This window comes from Lactuca sativa, chromosome 6 (assembly GCF_002870075.4).
Source record: "Lactuca sativa cultivar Salinas chromosome 6, Lsat_Salinas_v11, whole genome shotgun sequence".
Taxonomy (NCBI): domain Eukaryota; kingdom Viridiplantae; phylum Streptophyta; class Magnoliopsida; order Asterales; family Asteraceae; genus Lactuca; species Lactuca sativa.
The window spans coordinates 69,789,286-69,802,114 of NC_056628.2; positions in this window are offsets into that span (position 1 = coordinate 69,789,286).

Sequence of the window (12,829 nt, forward strand, 5' to 3'; positions counted from 1 at the left end):
ATCGTAGAACCATTGGAACTTCTTCACATTGACTTATGTGGACCGTCGACTGTTGCAACAATCAATAAAAAGCGGTATATTTTAGTTGTTGTAGATGATTTCTCTCGATTCACATAGGTGTTTTTTCTCAAGTTGAAATCTGAAGTTGCTCAGACGATGATTGATTTTATCAAAAAGATTGAACTTAGTCTGAAGAAGAATGTACGAAAAATTAAAAGTGATAATGGTTCTGAGTTTAAAAATCAAACTCTTGATATTTTTCTCACAAGCAAAGGCATTTCGCATAATTTCTCATCACCATATACTCCACAACAAAATGGTGTTGTTGAAAGAAGAAATTGATCTCTATGCGAAGCAGCCAGAACCATGTTAACATATACGAATCTACCTCAATATTTTTGGGCAGAAGCAGCGACTACTGCATATTTTACTCAGAATCGATCATTCATTCATCGAAGATTCAATGTTACTCCATATGAAATAATCAATAATCGGAAACCTAATGTAAAATTCTTTCATGTTTTTGGTTGCAGGTGCTTTATCATGAATCTCAAAGATAATTTGTCCAAGTTCCAAGCTAAAGCTGATGAAGGCATATTCTTAGGATATTCACAGAATTCAGTTGCATACAGAGTGCTTAATAAAAGAACTAGAAAAGTTGAAGAAACTTTCAATTTAACGTTTGATGATTACTATCTTAAACAAATGGATAGTAAATTTGAAAATAAATCAATACTTGTGGATTCAAATACTCAAATTGATAATTCTGAAATCAATGATTTTGATTATGACTTAATTTTCGGAATTCCTGACAGGGCAATTGACGCAGAAAATAATGCTCCTGATAATCAAACATCAGAATCCTCAAAACATACTGATGATTCAACAATAAATACAACATCGATAACTTGTGAAAGAACGACTGATATTCGTATGGAGGAGGAACATACGAGTATTCATGAAGATAGTCAGCCAACTTTCGAGGGGGAGAATGAAATTATGAATCATCAAGTTGAGGGGGGAGCATCAAGATGAAGATCATGTTGAGGGGGAGCATGATGAAACAGAGACAATTAATCTTGATGAAAATGATGAGTTTCATGAACTAAATGATAACTTTTCTGTTGCAGGATCTGAAAATGAAGATATGTATGAAGATGCACCATTAGAATTTGATCCTAATTTCCCACCACTTGAGAAATGGACAAGAAATCATCCAAAAGAACAGGTAATTGGTAATGCACAAGATGGTGTGCGAAAAATGAGGTACTTAATGCGAACCAAGAACTATGTATGTTTAATGTTTTTATTTCGAAAATAGAGCCAAAAACAGTAAAGGATGCTATGGAACACTCAGACTGGGTTGTTGCTATGCAATCTGAACTGGCTGAATTTGAACGAAACAAGGTTTGGAGATTAGTATCTAAACCTTCTGATGTTTCAATTGTCGGATTAAAATGGATTTTTAAAAACAAAACCGACAAAGCTGGCAATATTATTCGAAATAAAGCTAGACTAGTGGTTAAAGGTTATTCGCAACAAGAAGGGATAGACTATGAAGAAACATTTGCACCTATTGCAAGACTTGAAGCAGTTCGCATATTTTTAGCCTATGCAGCTCACAAAGACTTTGATGTTTATCAAATGGATGTTAAATGTGCATTCTTAAATGGAGAACTAGAAGAAACAGTGTATGTTGAACAACCACCAGGATTTATAAGCAATGAACATCCTAATCATGTTTACATCCTAGATAAGGCTGTATACGGATTAAAACAAGCACCAAGAGCCTGGTACGCAACACTTACAAATTTCTTGAAACAATCTAAATTTAAACAAGGATCAGTTGACCCCACATTATTTCGCAAGAAAGTTGGGTGTCATCTAATGCTTGTTCAAATTTATGTTGATGATATTATCTTTGGCTCAACTGATCCAGCATTGTCAATTGAATTTGAAAATCTAATGAAAAGTCAGTTTGAAATGAGCATGATGGGAAAAATTAATAATTTTCTTGGCTTAAACAGAAGACAGAACAGGGATGGAATCTTAATCAATCAAGAAAAATATACGAAGAACTTGCTTGAAAAGTTTGGAATGTCTAATAGCACGAAACTCAGAGTACCAATGGCAGTAGGAACAAGACTAACTCCTTCGTTAGATGCTCCTGCTGTTGATTTAACACTTTATCGAAGCATGATAGGGTCTTTATTGTACTTAACTGCAAGTAGACCTAATATTATGTTTTCGGTTTGCAATTGTGATAGATATCAAGCTAATCCCAGAGAACCTCATTTGACTGCAGTGAAAAATATTTTTCGCTATCTTAAGGGAATAGTTTCTTTAGGACTTTGGTATCCTACAAAAACGGGGTTTTTCATTCAAGCTTTTTCAGATTCTGATCTAGGAGGATGTACTTTGGATAGGAAAAGTACGAGTGGTGGATGTCAACTATTGGATGGGAAGTTGGTGAGTCGGAAATCAAAGAAACAAACTTGTGTGGCTATATCAACCACTGAGGCAGAATACATTGCTGCTGCTGCTTGCACTTCGCAAATTATTTTGATTCAGAGTCAACTTCGTGACTATGCAATAAACATGAAAAAGATTCATTTGTATTGTGATTCGCAAAGTGCAATTCGCATTTGTCATAATCCAGTACAACATTCAAAGACAAAACACATTGCTCTTCGATATCATTTTATCAAAGATCATGTGGAAGATGGGAATATTGAAATTCATTTTGTTAAAACAACTGAACAACTGGCTGATATTTTTAGAAAACCTCTTGATGAAAAATCATTTGTTAGAATTTTAGCAGGTTTGAGGATGATTAATGCGAATTCAATTTCAAAAACACATGCCTAAAAGTCTTGTTCAACAGTTATGAGTCAAATTTGTTCAGATGTTATTGTTCATTCAGAGGCTTCGCATGGCTTTGCATCCACATCTTTTCGCATCTGAGATCATAACAACTAAGGTAAGGTTTACGACTAATTTTGAATTTTTTTTTAACTTTTGAAAAATCAAAAATCCAAAAAGATTTTATTTTGTTATGTTCTTAATTTTGAAAAATTAAAAATCCAAAAAGATTTTATTTTTTTATGTTTTTAATTTTGAAAAATTCAAAAATCACAAAAATATTTTTGTTTTCTATGTTCTTTAAACTTTGTGTGCTGAGAATTTAATACAGGGCTAAAATGCGAAGAAGTCATACTTTTGTGTTTCTATGGGAAGGTATTATTTTTCTTTTAAAAACTAGTTAGGATGTCCCTAGAAGCATGCTGCTGTATGTAGACCAAAAGCCTCAACAAGACTCTATGTGTGAAAAGAAAGCCTTAATGAAATTATCACATGAAAATTTCTTCCCAAAAAGGCTTATATTCGCATAAGTCAACAGAGCTACCTTACTCTTCTCAAATGAGTTAAGAATTTTCTGTTTTGTCCATTATAACAGAGGTATACTTTGATTCTTATCCAATCTTTTTATACCAAACAATTATTACACTCCAAATTTTTGAAGAGATTTGTCCTTGAGGTCTTTGATCAAACCAATCAAAACCTAGACAAATCACAAGTCTGTGTTTATGATCTAACATCATGTGTCCGTGATGGAAGTGAAACCCAACAATCATAAATCTTAAGGAATTGACGGGGAACTTTGTTCCAGATTTTTATGAAACCTTTGTTTCTGTATCAACAATTTCGAAACTTCAAATCATATTCAATTCGCATGTGTGGTCTTGATCAAATATTCACAACCAATAATGTTTGTTACCCAACAAGATCCAGAACAAATTTTCTTTTGAATATGATTTATGTGTAAGTTTTATTCGCAAATCCTAGTCATGATAAATATTTTCACAAGCCAACTTGTCATTGACTACACTGGTCAAACAAGTAATTTCATTTACAATTTCTCACCTTATGTTAAGGCTGATATGTAATGAAATTTAAAACCAATCCAACATGTCTTTCAAAAGAAGCCCTTCGATACTTCTCTACAAGTATTCGATTGTAATTCATAGGAAACTACACAAGCTGTTGATTATCTCTCTTGATGATTAACGAAGCAACCTTTGCCTGGGGTTTAACTGCATTCATGTCAAATTCAATTTTTGACATCACAAAATTCCAAATTTTTTGTTTCTCATCTTATTCTGTTGACACAATGCACACACGAAATCATTGAGGTTCTGAGTACAACCAACTCAGACTGATGATTTCGCAAATCTGGCATATGACTTCACTTTATATCCCAAAAGTGAAAGAGCCTTGACTCCATGCGAAGGGTTTTAAACGGTTCAGATTCTATAACGGGAAACTTGACAGGCTGTGTACTCAAGATGGTTGGTATTCTATCCGGTTTTCAAGGAGATGTGACAGTTACTTTTTGAAGCATGGTTATCTTTTGCAGTCATGATCCGATTTTCAAGGTGCCACATCGGATAACATTAAATGCATCTCGCTTTAATTTCAAATCAATTTGAGTAAACTATAAAAAGGGGATCAAGAACACTATATACGGTTACGCAAACAGAACTTTCACAAACATCCAAAGATTCAATCTTGATCAAACTTCATCTTTTTCAAACCCTAAAAATGGCAGCCACTCAATCCAACACCGGTGAAGTTCTTTCTCAATCCCTGATGAAAATCCAAAGCACAAATTATCAAGTTGATCCAAATGTATCTTCTTATCCTGAAGGATTGAAGATGCTTATCGTTGCCCTGAAACGATCACCTCTGTTCAAAAGCAGATTGCGAAGGAGCTTCAGGATATTCATACTCAAAATGCTGAAGTTCAAAAGCAGATTGCGGAGGTTTCTTCAAGAGTACAAAAGTTTGTTGATGTTCCTATTCTTGAAGCCCATAACGAAGAAACAAAGGAGAAGTTTGATCAGCTAACCAAGTTGGTGACTGAGCTTAAAATGATGGTTTCGCAATCTTCACCTTCACAAATTCTCACTCCTGAGTTCTTGTCTCTAAAGATTAATTCTTTAGAACAAGCAATTCAGAAAGCTCATGCTCCACTTGCCAATTTTACTTCTTTACTACCAAAGGGTGCCCTACCTACTTTCACAGGGGTGCAAAGGGGAGAGAAAAGTTTAAGTAAAGAAGAGGATGCAAAGACAGTTGGATTTTCCAATCAATGAAATGCTATTCATCACTGCTCAGTACAAGATTAGTGAGAAGTTTGATAATCCTGATGATTATACTCACATGAAAAATCAGATTTCATGTTGTGTTGGGGAAGAATCCAGATGAAGTTTGGTCTTTAATGAAGATCAAAAAGGTGCTGACAATCAAGAAAGACATATTGTTTGAAGATATGCTTCAAAATTTTCGTTATTTCGTTATCAGAGCAGACGACTAGCAGTATGACTTCACTGTAGCAGATTTTCCTCTGATGAACTGCAATGATTTAATTCAAGTGGCTCTGATTTTGAAGCATATGGAAGAAAATAAGCTCAAAGGCTCTGAGACTGAAGTGTTCAAGATAGGCTTCACACATGTGAAGACATACATCGACAACTACTTCGATTGTTTGGCTCTTAAAGATGAAGAACTGGCTAATGTGTTGGGAAGAGAAGTGAACATTCCTTGGGAAGAAACTTTATCTCAATCGGCGTTATCTAAATATGTTGTTAGGGAAATATGCCTGAAACCTTTTGGCATGGTGTTTTCTGGAAGAGATACAAAAGGGAAACCTAAGAAGTTATTGTTTAAAGTCTCAGAGATTGAAAGATATAATTCTTCGCAATATACGCACTTTATTGTTCGTATGAACAATTGCAAGAAGAACAATGAAGGAGACATGAAAGAACTCAAGAAGGTGATCTCCTGGTATGGAGAAGTGCGAAAGACAATCCACTCAGCTGTTCAAAAGCTTATGGGATGAATAGCTTCGACTGTTTACAAAGGGGGAGATTGTAGATGTAAAATTGTAAAAGTCAAATATAGTGTTGTGTATAGTTTCGCATTTTATGTTATTTTACTAAGTCATCTTTGTGCGAAGTGAAATGTCTAGACTTAGTATATATTTTGTACACTCATGTTCCCTATAAATAGGGACTGAGGTTAGAAGTAGAGAGAGACTTTTCGTAACAAATATCTCTTTTCTGCTTATGTTGTAATCAGTCTTTATCAATATGAGATCTGATTAATATTTACTCTTCGTGTTCTAAATCTTCAATTACTCAAATCAAACTTTGCTTTCTAAAATCTCGATAACAATTCTCATCAATTGGTATAATTGTAGTGACAAAGAACATGGTTTGGCATGCGGAATTAAAGCTTGCACAATTGAACATGGTGATTTGGGTGTTTAAGAGATATATTGAATGTAAATGGTGTTACAAAAAGGATCTAGATCTAGACTACATAATTAACACACACTTACACACTCACTTCTACATCTCTCAAGCACACCTCTACAAGTGGTATGAACCCTCTATTTATAGAGGTGTTTACATGTCTCTCTCTCACTCTCACTAACAAATGGGTCTAAAGGCTAAAGCACCACATGCAAGTGGGTTTTACAAAAGTCAAACATTTATAAAGTCATGAATGAATAACTTTGCACCCCAACATTCTCCCCCTCAAAGTTAGGAATGAATGACCCACTCAAATCTTCCAAAATCAAGCACTACGCGGTTGAGCCTCAAAGGTGACACATGTCGAAACGAACTTCAATCTTCAATTCTTCCATGATTCTTCAATTTGGGCTCTAGGATGTGAAACTATACAATCCGAGCAGCAACGAATGATCAAGAGTATCCCAAACTCCAAATAATCACCCAAAGTTGCGCATAAAAACACACCCCAAAAATCTTCAATAAACCAAACCCATTTCGAATACATCACTTCCGAACTTCCAATTGCATCATCTCGTAGGCTTTAAAAACTTCAAGATCACTTCGGTCTTCAAATCCGCGTAATATGAAAAATTCAAGTTCGAATTTCCATATAAAACTTCTCCCCCTTTTTATAATCGAAATTTGATTATAAAACTCCAAGGAAAAAGAACATGCTCTATTCGGAATTTTTCATGTCAAAACTCCCCCTTAACATGTGGCATAAACATTGTGCTTCAATCCGGAAAATCCAAAAAACATTGATTTTTTTTTAGCTTCGTTCACGGATCGCTTTTGACAAAATTTCTCAAAATGGGTAGAAAATTGCCAATTTCAAAATTCTGCAGTGACCCGTTGCTCCAAAAACAGCCAAATATGCGAAACACACTCCCATTTGCGAAACTGGGAAAAATGTGTAAATTCGCAAAAACTGCATGGACCAGATTTGAAAATTCTGCAATTTCATCATTTTATGACCCCATTTGCGAAGTTGGACCAATTGTGTCATTTCGTGAAAAGATCAGGGACCAAATGCGAAACTATTAGCTTTCTTCCCCAATTCTCATTTATACAGTAAAAACTTCGCATCGTCATTCGCACGCCCTTTACAAATGCTTCACATCTTTCACCCAATTAACCAAATATGCGAACACAATCTCTATAACCGAATGTGAATCCAATGTTATCTCTTTAACCAAATGCGAAAATTAGTTTTGAAACCCAGATGCGAATATCTCCATAATATAACAGATTGTGAATGAACTTCCTGTTTTACTTCCAAATTGCGAACCATATCACTATTTGTGAACATTCAATCCAGTTAATCAAATGCGAACTGCTGTTGAAGACAAATGCGAACTTCATATCACATCCTTATACCCATCGATTGTTCGCATTTCATTCACAATCCAAGTTTTGTTCGTCAAAACAAATCTTCAATTCAAAACAAGATCAATATGCGAACCCAAAATTAAGACCCAGATGCGAATGAAACACTTTTATACCAACCCAGTCATCAAATGTGAACATTATTCTTGAGACCCAGATGCGAACTTGCATAAATCAAATTCGCACTCATCGACGTCAAAATATGCGAATCTAAAAATGATTAGTCCAAATTCCATTTTGCTTGACTTCACATCGATCATCTGTTCTTCATACGTTCGTCAATTGTTCTTGATCATTCAATTTCAAACCATCACTCATAGTTCTTCTTTCATGTTTTTGTTCTCAATCCAAAACAGATCCATATCAACACCAAAAACTATCAAAATCAAATTCAGACACATCAAAAACTCGTCATAAAAACTCAAATTGAACCCATCTTCATCTGAATCTTTTTCAATTTTGAATCTTGGAACCATAAGAACTGAGATTTGACTTTGAAATTGACTCTTCAATTGAATCAACAATTGATATCTTGATCATAATCGATTTTTGAGATTAAACTCAATGTAATGAATCGATTCACAAGATGAATTCAATCAACAACGATTGATCGATAAGAATGAATTGATTAAACTGAATTCATATGAACACAAACCTATGAGAATAAGTGAACAAACACTTCAATTTCGATTCCAATTTAGAGATCAAACAAATATTGATAGTCAGATGGAAGAAGCGATCTTAAAATAAGCGACAACATATGAATATTTGAACATCTGAAAGAATCAATCAAAGATGAAACAATACGATTATACTTCAAGAACAATTTCGATTGTGATCTGAGACATAAGTATTCGATGGTACAACTGGATAAGCAAACGTACAAGTCGATCTCGGAACAATGTTTTTAGAATAATCCCAACTGATGACTTCCGATCTCAATCAACGATATCGGATCTTTTAAAAGAATTAATTGGGCTCCCAATAATTGATCAATGAACAGTAACAGGTTAACAATTTTGGGCTCAAATGATTTATGAACAGTAGATTTCGAAAAATGGATCACAAAATACTTTTGGGCTAAATCAAGAAAATGATTGAATCATAATGAATTTTGGGCTTAAATCTCGATTCAAACAAACAATCACAGTTTGAGAATCAAATCAAACGAACAAATATGAAATTGGATCGGACCTTGATCTAAAAAAAAATATTGGATCACAACAAATGGATTTTTCAAGAAAAATTTGATCCAATGAGTCAAACGATCACAAATCAAAAACGCAACGCACGAATTCAATGAAATTAAGAGAGATCATAGAGAGAGACTCACCAAAATTGTTCAAATTGCGACAAATGTTGCCAAACCGAGAATCGTTCTTCAAAAATCACCTTGATCTTGAAGACCCGCTCTGATACCAATTGTAGTGACAAAGAACATGGTTTGGCATGCGGAATTAAAGCTTGCACAATTGAACATGGTGATTTGGGTGTTTAAGAGATATATTGAATGTATATGGTGTTACAAAAAGGATCTAGATCTAGACTACATAATTAACACACACTTACACACTCACTTCTACATCTCTCAAGCACACCTCTACAAGTGGTATGAACCCACTATTTATAGAGGTGTTTACATGTCTCTCTCTCACTCTCACTAACAAATGGGTCTAAAGGCTAAAGCACCACATGCAAGTGGGTTTTACAAAAGTCAAACATTTACAAAGTCATGAATGAATAACTTTTCACCCCAACAAGATTTATGAGAATGAGAAAAGAGTCACGGTTGGAGTTATTTTGGGTCCATGGGAAATTTAGGGTCATATTAAGGACTTAATGGACTTAGGGTTGCAGATATAGCTCTAGGATGGAATCCTAATGGATAAAGTTGGAAACTTTATCCATTAAGTAGGTGAAGGAACTAGATCTGAAGTTGTGGGCCTTGGTTTAAAGGAATTAAGCACTTAATGAAGATTTTGTCTTTTCTGACCAGAATTCATGACGTGACATAAGATTTGCCATGACGTGGTGGTGCCCAAAATCATGATTGTTTTGTCTTTGCCTCCCCGCGACGTAACCAAGAAATGGTCATGACGTAACGTTGACTTTGACTAGGTTGACCGTTGACTTTGTGGACCTTTGACTGTTGACTTTTGAACAGTTTGACTTAGGGTCAAACTTGGAGGATTTTGGTTGTTAGTTAAGGATTCATTTCTTTTGGTGATTATTTGGTTCGCAGGATTGAGCAATACAAGGCGTTAGAGTGTTGTTGTGCTTCTTCGTTTCTTCAGCTCATGTGAGTTTCTCACTATGTCACATATCCCATTGTATATCCTTTGCATGGTAGGATAGAGGTACTGTTATAGTACAAGTATGTTAGTGACACAGATAACTCCCTTGTATATGCGTGTTGTTTAGGACACTTAGTGTCTTGGTATGCTAGACTGGTAATGTATTACATGTTGATCATATGGTACTGTTAGGAGTTATGTTTGGTTAGGGTAACTGGGGTAGACCAGTTATCAAGATTACATATGACTGACCAACGAAGGACTTAACTGAGAAGTGGTTAATGGCAGGGTAACTAGGGAAGGCTAGTTGATAAGTGTATGAAAATGCTAGTATTTGTTATGTGTTTATATTACATGATTATGTGATAGTGATATCTTGAGTCTTATGTGGTCTAAGTTTGATAGCCTGAGAACTCATGGTTTAATGCATGAGTGTGATGTTCTTGTCTGATTGTTTGCTCTTGGGTGGATCATCTGTTTGACTGTCTATCTAACCCATGGCTACATACAACTTTATGTTTTATATGGAAGACCAGGAGGTGGCTCTTGTCAGTGCAGGTTGGGATGGGCCCGTTTACTCCCTTGGTGGGGGTCATTATGTACGGTTAGGTGGGGCATATTATGTATGGTTGGGCGGGGCCTGTTATGTATAGTTGGGTGGGGCCCGTTATGTATGGTTGGGTTGGACCCGTTATATGAGTTGGGTTGCGCCCATTACATATGATGCATGTATGTGGTTAGGAGATTTAGTTGTTGGGTGCTAGAGTCAGGATCTTGTGTGGATGGTTTGTATGTATGATGAAATATGTGGTATACTGGGGAACTCACTAAACTTTATGCTTATAGTTGGATTAAACATTTTACAGGTTGTGCATGAGAAGAGTTCGATGGGACTATACACACATCGAAGAAGTTTGTTTATGTATTTTTGTAAATTTAGTAATGATAATGTATGGTTTCAATCAAGCAAGTGATACTAAATGGTTTTTGAAGCAAGGGTTCAACTGGTTATTCTATTTTAAAAATGAAAAATCTCTTTGTAATTTTAGGGACGTTACATAATAGGTTTAGTCGGTCGTATGTGCAAGTGGGCATGTCATGTAGATGCTGATTGGGCTAACATGGTACCATATAGGCGCTGGCATGGAGATTATTATTTCCTCTACTTTTCAAAAGGGCGCAAAGAGGAACAAATGAGGGTTGCCCAATTTTGAACAATCGACCTCACATATATAAAGCAACAACATTACCACTAGGTTGATACTACTTTGATGTAGTCTTCCTCAACTCATGTATACAATCTAGGGTAAGCAAACCCGAACTAAGAAACTGAGAAACCAGCCAAAACTGACGAAACCGAAACCGAAGCAAAACCGACGGTTATGGTTTAAAATTTTAAAAAACCGAAAAATCGGTTTCGGTTTCAGTTTTTACCCAGAAACCAACTCATCCAAACCGAGAAATCGACCCACATATACAACCGACAAACCGACCCATGACATTTTACCTTATTTTATATATATATATATATATATATATATATATATATATATATATATATATATATATATATATATATATATATATATATATTGATGCAACCAGGTTAATACTTTTTATCTGTTTTTATGAACTCTTGATTTAAGTGGCAATACAATGTATATAAAATGATAACAATGTCCACGCAACTCACATGTCAAAATGACAATGTCTTAAGATTCATAATTCATGGTGAAGGAAAAAACTACTCAGATTTTGATATTTTCTGATACTTTGTAAGCATAAATGTTTTAAAACCTAAAACCTATGGGTTTAAACCCAGAACCCATGAGAGTATGGGTTGAACCCAAGAAACCGAAAACCACCAAAACCGACTCCTGAATCCCAAAAACAGAACTGACCAGAAACTGACCCTATTGGGTTTTAAAAACTAGAAACTGACCATTTTCAGTTTGAGTTTGGTTTGGATCCAAAACCAACCTAAACTGACCCATACACAACCCTAATATAATCCAACTTACGTATAAACAAGTAACTCCTGTGAACAAATACTTGGGGGATTCGAAATCTGGAACAATGCTTAATTTATGGATTTAGAATGGGAGGATGAAGTTCATCGTAGCCATTTTCATATTTCTTTTGATTTTGGGTAATGATGGTGCTGGATCTTCATGAATTTATGGTTGTGGTATACCTAGGGAACTTAAAGACCCATCTTTTTTTGAATATATGGTTCTTCAACAATAATGAATCAATGGGTAGCGGATGGCGGTAGTGGAGCAGTGCTAGGGTTTCAGAAAGGGTTAGAAGTGGACTTCACCAGAGATAAAGGGAGACAAAGTGGGAGAGGCGGAGTTAACGGTTGCCAATGGATTTTCAATATGTTTTGATGTTGATTTGGTGGTTCGACCATCATTCCGGTGGTGGTGGAATAAAATACAAAGGTTTAGCGTTGTATCTTCTTCAACAGATATGAAAGAATGAGGGATGAGATATTTATGATTGAGGGTGGGAGCCATATGTTTTTAAATGATTTATTCATTTATGGATTCCTTCGGTTTATCGAGTTATATAATAAACAGGAGATAAAAACATCAAACTCCTCTTACCTTGGTGGTTAAGGCATTGACCTTTCCTTTGAGAGGTCACAGATTCGATTCTTAACCATCTCATTTCTTCCATTGTGCCTTCATTTTCCTTATAAAGATGTGTTTGTTGCCATGTAAATCTAACTAACCCCTTCAACACACATGGCACACCCACTTGCATGTATGATCGACTAAACTCATT